Source organism: Rhagoletis zephyria, unplaced genomic scaffold (assembly GCF_001687245.7).
Source record: "Rhagoletis zephyria isolate East Lansing unplaced genomic scaffold, Rhagoletis_zephyria_1.1 Rzeph_scaffold_01770, whole genome shotgun sequence".
NCBI lineage: Eukaryota > Metazoa > Arthropoda > Insecta > Diptera > Tephritidae > Rhagoletis > Rhagoletis zephyria.
This window is the reverse complement of record NW_016158854.1, coordinates 19,432-28,636: the sequence shown is the minus strand read 5'-3', so window position 1 is coordinate 28,636 and position 9,205 is coordinate 19,432. Positions and strand designations below refer to the sequence as shown.

Here is a 9,205-nt window from a genome sequence, read left to right as displayed (position 1 = left end):
TATTAAATAATTTTAATAAAATTTGTAACAGGTGGCAACCCGTTTCTAAAAAAAAAATAAAACTTTATTACACATTTGACATCCTACTTTTGAAAATAGAACGAACTATATGTGCATACCTATGTAAATGCCCCAAGAACCCAAATTTTCAACTTCAAACTGCATTTACAGTGAAAGTATGAAAGTTATCAAAAAATTTAATTTTTGAATTTAGCATCCTCAATTTTACTAAGAAGCGAATTTTTGTTTAAATCCGTCCATAATTCTATTTTTGCCCACATTTCTTATGGAAGGAAAGCACTGTGACGCGTGGTGAATAGCTGACGGCCAGTCGAATCAGCCAGTCAGTCAGGCCACCGTATTTTTTTTCTCTCTTCATAATAATCATAATAACTATAATTTGATGTGTTTTGTTTGCGATAATTTTGCATGTTCTTTTTGTACAAACCATATTTTTTTGTACTATCACTTTTCAATATAAACTGCACGGATGTTGAACACATGCCGTCGAAACCAAGAAGCAAACAACAGCAACAATAAAAGCAAAAGTCCATCAACAAAAAGTCTAGCAACTGTCGGTAACCATAAGCTGTTCAAACTCAACCAGAATACAAAAGTTAACCCAGTTCGAGACACGAAAGCAGCTGCAACGTCAACATTTTGCATGCTGTGCCATTAAGCAAAGGGGGTTGGGGGCGCAAAGAGAATCGTGGAAGCAAGAAGGAAGCGAATGCAAAAAATATTAATAAAAATTACGAACATTAAAATGGCAACATTTTAGTGCAATATTTGTAGCTACGAGTATACACATAAATGTTGTATGTAGAGAATCTTAAAGCACCTAGTGTGAGTGGAGAGAGGTGAGAGGGTTGTGCCAGAAAAAGGGTGACCCAAAAAAAAACTTTCAAAACATCAGAAAAATAGAAAAAAAGGGGGTCAATCTTATTCATATATAGTGCCCTGTGAGTAATAGAAGTAATAGGCAGTTATGTATAAGGAATAGCAACAACAGCAACAACAGCATCAGCGGTTGCAGCGTCTCGCTTGTCTGAATGAATGACTACTTATTTACTACTTGCATGACTGTATGACTGACTAGCCAACCAGTCGGCCTGGCAAACCAACCAACTACATAAATATGTAAGTTGGTAGTCAGACGTTCTCTTTCACTTCCCACAAAATACTACACACATACACACTGACATATATTCATTGCAACTGCTATATAAATTATTTAATAAACCATACATACGTACATACATGTGAGTATATGAGGTCATCGATATTGCCAATGCGGCTGGTGACGGTGACGACAACGACGACAACGACGACTTCGTCAGCATGCAATGTAGACGTCCAGCAGCTGTTGCTCTTTGATAGTCTGCAAATGGGACCACTTTGTTTTAATGCGCCTAGTTGGCAAGTGAGAGTTGTAATTGAAGCAGCTGTAATTCGATTTTCTTGCACTTTGTTGCATGTTCCAAGGGGGGAAGGGGGGCAACTTATTGGCATTGCGGTGTGCCCCCATCCGAAGGGTTTGCAGCGCATATAAAGTAATGTGCTGGGCTTACAACAGTTGCTGGCAGAATGACTGGCTGTACTTAGCACCCTACTTATAAGTGAACTGCCTAAAAGTAGGGCATTTAGTTGGCGCTCTGATTTACATCGATAGTATTCCAATGAACTGCGAAACTTAATATCAGCAATGTGCTTGACATCGAACACTGAACGGTTCTTGATTGTTGGGAATTGGTTATGAATTGATTTGCTTGAATATGTTTGAAAACTGGTCAAATTTTAACTAAACAATTAGGATTAAGTACATATAACTGGTTAGTTACATGCGGCCGTTCCTAGCACAGAGATTCGGGTATATTTACAGTCGAAACAAAGTCGATTCTAGAGGGAGTAGCAGCAGATATTCCATTGAAAGTTATGCCAAAAAGCTCAAACTAACTTAAGTGTGGACTTTATTTTGACTATGAATACGGCTAATGAACTAGCTTACCAGGGGTGCAGATGAACGTCTGATATAGCCTTAGTCTAGCAAACTTTAAAAGAAAAGATGCAAACATTATTGCAACTTATCGAGCTTTAAGCATGGCTACGCTTTCATGGTGGAAAGCAAAAGCTCCCATCAGCAATTATGGCTGACTTTTTACTAGCCTTAGAATGTTCCTAAATCAACGGCGGCTTAACAGCGGCCATACAAAAAATTCAAATTAGCAGTACGAGCAAGTGGGACGTCAACAAATCCACCATTTTCTTCCTGTCGAAAAAAAACGACCTGTCTTGCCTTCTCAACACTCGACTGTTCCATTGATAGCGACTACCTGGCATGCATTACATTACCGATTACTCCATAAAACCCAGAAATAGTGGCTGGAAGGCACCACCCCTAAACCTTCTATCTTTCTATGTCGTTCTTAAGATCTCTGAATCTGTATCTCAGCTGACGTGCTTCTTTTACTCAGCTCTCAGAGTTTGGGACATAGGCAGATTAAGGTATGTTTGAAGTCAACTTTGCCGCTTTCTGATACATTTCTACAGTGAAAAAGATATAATTTCTAGGGCCCATAATTCATTTGCCCATAGACAGAGTCTAATGTGAAACCACAACGGAGAGTTGCGGATGAAGGGCATCACTTCTAACTCTTTTGTACCTATTTTAAACTGTTTTGCGAAAATATCCAGCTCATATTTCTCTCGAATACGGCACCTTCCTTTCTTAGCACTTGAAGTCAGTCAGTATAGGGTCTATTTGAAACCAATTTCATCGCAGCATATTAATTTTTTTTCGTGTTAAGTTCAAAAATTTCAAGCAGTTCTTAATCCTCATAGACCGAGTTAAACGTAAAAGAAGCCTTCCCTAGCTTTTAATCTGACTTTCAACCTCCATCCTAATTTTTTAAAACTTAGCCTTAATATTAAAGATTTTCACGAAAGAGGTCGATTTTATCTATCTCCTGCTCCATATTTTTATGTATTAAATATTGAAAGAGAACTATCGAAAGACGCTACACACTGGCCTGCGGTTATGACTAAGAGTAAGCGAAGAAGGAAGATGCAATGTCATTGAATTTTCGGTGTTTCAATTTTTTAATTGCAGTACTGAAGTTGCCAAGTTCCAACAAAAAAATTAAATTTTTCTATATCCTTTTAAGACTTGAATTAGAACCAATTAAGGTGGAATAAATGTTTATATTTTCTACCTTTTAGCGCATAAATAAAACATTTTTATAATTTTTTATATTAGTTCATTTTTAAATTTTTCACCATTTTTTTTAATATTTTTTTTTTTTGTTCTAACTTTTTTTTTATTATTTTATATTAGTTTATTAAAATTTGTTTAATATTTTTTTTATTTTTATTTTTGGAAGCATAGGAAGCAACGCCAATACCAGAAGGGAACCAGTTAATCCTTCGGCGCTCCTTTATCCTCCTGACAACCGATACGCATCAATAAAGAGGCCTACTTACAACTACATACAGTGAAACCTCGATATAAGGAAGTTGAAGGGGTTGGAAAAATACATCGTTATAGTATCTATAGTTTCGTTATATTAATTGAATAGCAACACCTCGACACAACAAATAATGCAAAAATTTTTGAAAAAATACGTTTTAAGTAGTTTATTTTTTATGGCGGGACTCAACATTCTCAGAGGCTTTTGCTAACGTATTTCTTTATTTCTCTATTTCTATTCTATTTTTTTTCTATTTTTGTATGGAAATTTTCGCAACAACGAGGTGTTTTCAGGCGACTCAGCAAAAATTTCGTTTTATTAAGTTTTTCGTTGTATCAAAGTTCGTTATACCTAGGTTTCACTGTAGATATTCGTTGCGGTGTCGAGCTACTTCTAGCCGCTTTTAAGTGGTTCAATATTCTCACAAGCACATGTTTGGAACACTAATCGCAAAACAAAAACAATTATTGTGAGAAACTACTTTTTTTAACTAACTTCTCAACAGTGCAACCTGCTTTATCATGCCACATCAACGATAAAATCGACAGGCATGCTATTATTAACTTGGCGTGCATAACAACAAGAACAAACGGCAACAATAATGAACATAATTCTATGGCATTTTACAGCTGACATCATCGGCTATAACGCCACCACCATCAACATCATCGTCGTCATCATCATCGTCAGCAACATCGCCCTCGTTGGCAACATCGCCCTCGTTGGCAACATCGCGTTGTTGTTGGCCCAATATGTTACTGCTACTGTTGTCGTTGTTGTTCGCAAGCTGATGCAAAATTAGTATTTTAAAATACATAAATATGTACATACAACGCCGATTTGATGATGATGGCAAAATATTGCAGGCATTCAACCTCATAAAGCTATATATCCAATTATGTCACATGCATAATCTTACGTTTGCTGCTGCATGTGAATAATTTTATGCAGGTTCATACATAATTGGATTCATAACATGTTTATATACTTCTATGTATACATGTAAACATGTATATGAGTGTATGTAGTAGTTATGTGAGTGGCCTATAATCTCTCGTAGTTATGATGACAATGGTTTCATGAAGTCACTTTAAGTAGAAGCATAGAAACAATAGCTGACTACAGCGTATGATTAGCAACATAAATCTGCTTATGAATTTAGTTATTATTATTATAATCGTATGTTTATGATTATGTTTATGTCGAAGCATGTACTCAGTCATGTATTTAGTTAGATGTATGTATGTATATAACTGACGAGGCGTTTTATAATTAGTAACGCAAGCACAGCATTGATTTTCATATTGTTCATGGATTATAAAAAATATGTAGACACACTGGGGGTGAGGTGTCAGCTGTTCTCGAAAGCCGGAAAGGAGTGGTCTAATATTGTTCTTAGCTGTAGCAAAAATTTAATTGTATGTGAGTCACAATGCCTGCGAATTGGAATATAAAGTGAGTTATTTTTATGTGAATACGTTGTAATTTTTGCTGAATTACAACTTTTACTTATATACTAGAAAAACCGGTCATTGATTAGTGAAATATTTACTCACCCAGTTGTTGCTGGCGGCTTCTATGGCTAGAGTGGAAGTGCTTCACCTGTTTGCAAAACCAAGAAATGCCTGGTCTGAGCCCATTCACCTACTCTATCCAAATAGTCAGCTGTTTCATTATCAGGTACTTCCGCGTCACTTGGAACCCAGAGCATAACAAGTTCACTTTATTTCTACAATAATTTAGGCCAGACTTGCCAAATTAGTTTGGAAATAGTAAGAGTGCAAGCCAGCGACAAAGATTTACGTTCTCTAAAAATTGCCGCTCCACCTATTTTCCACCATGAAGGCTATGTTTTTGGGAATGCAAATGTCTCGGCTGGACACCATACCAATGCAAAACGTTGTCTGATTATTCACTTCGAACCGAATGGAACTATTTCTGGTATTGCTTTTCGGTTTGGTTCTGGCAACTCAAAACAAAAATCGTTCGATTCCTGGTTCGGTACATTGATGTTAAAGAGTCATCATTTAACCACATTTCACAGTATGTGCCATTTAATCAAAGTGTAAGCAAAATATTTTCATCGTACAACGGCTATGCCAGTTTTTGCGCCTACAAAATTCCATTCGCGGGAGGACGAACGGCGTGTCCTGTTTCCCAAATGCTCCTTCAACGGCACAAAGCGAATTCATTTTTGCAGTTTGCTGTTATCGGCGATACAAAAAAATTGATGCACTACGATAATCCCAAGCGCCAGAAGGCGTATGTTAAGCATGGCGGGCGAACCCGCATCATCGACGCCAAAGTTAAATATCTATGACTGCAATGCAATGCTCTGCATTTGGTGGAAACATAAGGGAATCCTTTATCATGAGCTTCTGTGTGATCAGACGATCGACGGGGCTCTCTACGGACAACAATTGAAGGCGATTGAAGCGAGAGATTGCGGAAAAACGACCGGAATTGGCGATCACAATTGAGTAATTGATCTTCCACCATGATGCAAGTGATTCAAAACTTATCTCGATGGTACTCACCTGCCTTATAGTACAGACCTTGCACCATCAGTCTACGATTTGTTCCGGTCGATACAGAGCGCCCTTACCGGAGTTCGCTTCACTTCAGTTGATGGTCCGTCCGGTACCTTTTGATCCAAAAAGCTCAACAGTCACTGGATGGCATGTCCAGTGCAGAAACAAGCCAAACGATTTCTCTGTCCTTCAACAGAAGCTTCAAAATGACTACTTAATTTAGGCAGAGAGGACTCGAAAACTCGCACACAGGATACTGCCCCCTTCGCAATCACCTCGGTGAAATTAATATTTCAGAGAAAAATATCTGTCGCTTTGGCGAGCTGGACGAATAAACGGCAGAACCCAATCTCTGTGAATGTGACGCTTTCGCTAGGAGCAGACTAGCTCACTTGGGTGGTGATAAAACGCTCTTGGAAGTGCAAGACTACATTAAAGGCTTTCCCATATAGGACGATGGGTCACGCACAGTAGATCAGTCTAGAGGTCGCGGTGCATATGACCCCTAATATTGATAATAAAGAGGTCATTGTCATTTCCGGCCTGAGTTTTAAAGCTTTCCAAGCTTTCCTCAGAATGGTCCAACATATTTTAGGCGAATCTTAGAAAAAGTTTTAGCTATTATTATGCAACAGAAGGGCCTTCCACAAAATAAACCACACAGTAAGATTGGCGAAAAATCTCTAAATAATTAAGGTGTGGCAGGCGATATTAGTTGTTGCGATTTTTCGAATTATACTGTTGCTTATAATTAAGGAAAGCTTTCTGTGTTTAAAGCTGAATCTTCCAGAAGAGAGTTTCTACTGAAGGGCACACTGCCGTTTAACAAAACTTTTTTTGCTTTCAAATTGCTTCTATTGGACAAGTCGCCTGAAGCATTGCTTACTACCTACCTCAACCTACTTTAGTTTACTTTTTGCAATGAGTAAGCTAAGCTATTCTTCAACAACTGACCCTAATTTTGCATACTAACGTAATCAGTAAGAAAACCCTGAGCGCTGGAAAGTGTGGTAATATCACAAAGCTTTTAATTACGTGCACGCAAGTGTCAAAGCAAGCGTTCCATAAATATTTATGTAAATTCGTGTAATGAGTAACTACTTACTACTATAAAAAGTAATGACGTAGTTTGCAAGGCGCTCTAAATTTTCTAACTTGATATTCAACTACAATTTTTTAGCATTTGTAGACGCCCCAAAATGCTTACAAATCGAAGTCGAAAAATACCCTGAAAACATAAATACTTTTTGCTGTAATTAAGGACGCATTAAAAACCAAAATACCTGCCAGCCAACCCAACCCAACCATCTGAATTGAGAGCACAAAAGTCAAGCGTAGTCGCAAGGTTATCGTCATTCGCTGCTACTACATAAATTATTAGGTAGGTAAACCCTTATCTTGGCGTCGACAGTAATTCAGTTGCCAACTGGATTTTCCCCATTTTGAATGTAGGTTGCGTATCCGCTACGTTGCGTCCGGCAGGCGGCGGCGCATAGCATAGCATCCAAGCACGCTTGTGTCCGTTTTACGTAATGTTGCCTTGTGCATTATTCATACACAGCGTGCGTGCGTGCTAACACACATACACATGCATATGTATACGCTTACTTACACAAATAAGGGCTGCCAGGGCAATACCTACAAGTTGTGGGTGATTTTCCCTTTTACTTTATATTTAAATTCATTCTGTGTGCTTACTCTCTCGCTCCCTCATTTCTTTTTGATTTGCTGCCCCATTTTACGCTTCCGTTATTGTCGTTTTAATTTTTCTCCAAGCTCTCTTTTCATTTATTGCTTTTAATAATCCATTCGGCTTTGAGGCGTGCATCTGTGTGTGTGTGTGTGTGTGTGTGTGGTTTTCTTTTTGGGACACTTTTTGTTGGGGATTGCTGCGCACAAAAGGGGGATTTGAGTATATTGTAGGGCGGAATTTTTTCGAACAAATGAACTTTTATGATATGATTTTAATTTTTTTTTTTTTTTGCAATTTTTGAATGAATATGCTGAGCAGATTACAGACATAAAGAATTCTCAACACAGCATTGTGAAATTTTTTATTGAAAAACTAGGCAACCCTCACTTTTGTTGCAGCTGCATAGAGTAGCAAACTAAAAGCGGTCAATAAAGTCGATAGACCCGCAGGCTACAGACGATGCGACACACCCACTTCTTAACTTAGAACTTAGGGGCCTGACATACACTTGAAAACACACACAGTTTTTTACAGCTTTTTTGTGCTATTTTGAATCAGAGAGAGAGAGGGGCGACTAAATATATTTTATCCCCTTCTTTCTACACCAATACTGCGTTTATATGTACCCGTTTTTAATCACAGTTCCTTTTAACACACCCTTTAACCCAGCTCCCTGCAGCTCAGCTCCTTCCACCTCAGCCATATCTCAACGGCATCATTGTTTCCCGAACAGATACTTCGCGCAAAGAAACGCGCAACAAAACGCGGCGACAATAAAGTCATCAAAGTAATCAAAAGTTCAATGTAAACAAACATTTGCAGTTGTAAAAAAAAGGAACAGTCCAGCGCCTTCGTCTTGGTCTGCAGGCTGTATCGGAGATACAGCCGCTATATTTAAACGTAGAATACGTGGTATGGTTAAGAGCATATCCAAGTCAAAAACGAAATCACACACTAAGAAAAAAAGGGTTTTTCCAAAATTTTACAAATTTACATACTTCTAAGTGAAAAGAACTCAATGAGAATATAAGCGAAAGCCCTATTTTTATTTTTATTTTATACCATTGTTTTTTTCTACAGCTTACTGAGATTTAAAGATTTGAAATTTTGAACAGAAAAGATATTTATTGAAAAAACTTAATATAAAATTGTTTGAGCGCTTGAAAGAAATTTAATTCAAACTGAACATTTGAAAACACATTTACATGTTGTGGTTGTAGCTAAGGGCGCAGAGATACTTGTTACTATTTGTTAACTTTCGGCAAGACTCGGGTTCGAATGCTGTTAAACGCAAAATATAAAAAGCGATAACAATATCGATAGCAAAATCGATAAAAATATCGATAATAAAACCGATAACAATATCGATGACAAAATCGATATAAATATCGACAACAAAATGGATAAAATTATCGATAACAAAATCGATAGCAAGATCGGTAATAATATCAAAGGAAAATCGATAAAAATATCGATAACAAAATCAATAAAAAATCGATCAAAATATTGATAGC

General features: G+C 37.4%; 1 long non-coding RNA gene across 1 annotated transcript in view; it reads right to left on the bottom strand.

Moving 5' to 3' along the window:
- Positions 1 to 1,915: 1,915 nt before the first annotated feature.
- The window catches only part of LOC108365078 (uncharacterized), a 23,764-nt gene continuing 16,474 nt past the window's right edge, over positions 1,916 to 9,205 (bottom strand). The window contains exons 3-4 of the long non-coding RNA XR_001847875.1: positions 6,256 to 6,261; positions 1,916 to 1,991 (exon numbers count right to left, since the gene is read on the bottom strand). This is a non-coding gene — a long non-coding RNA (uncharacterized LOC108365078). The remainder of the gene's footprint in view (positions 1,992 to 6,255; positions 6,262 to 9,205) is intronic.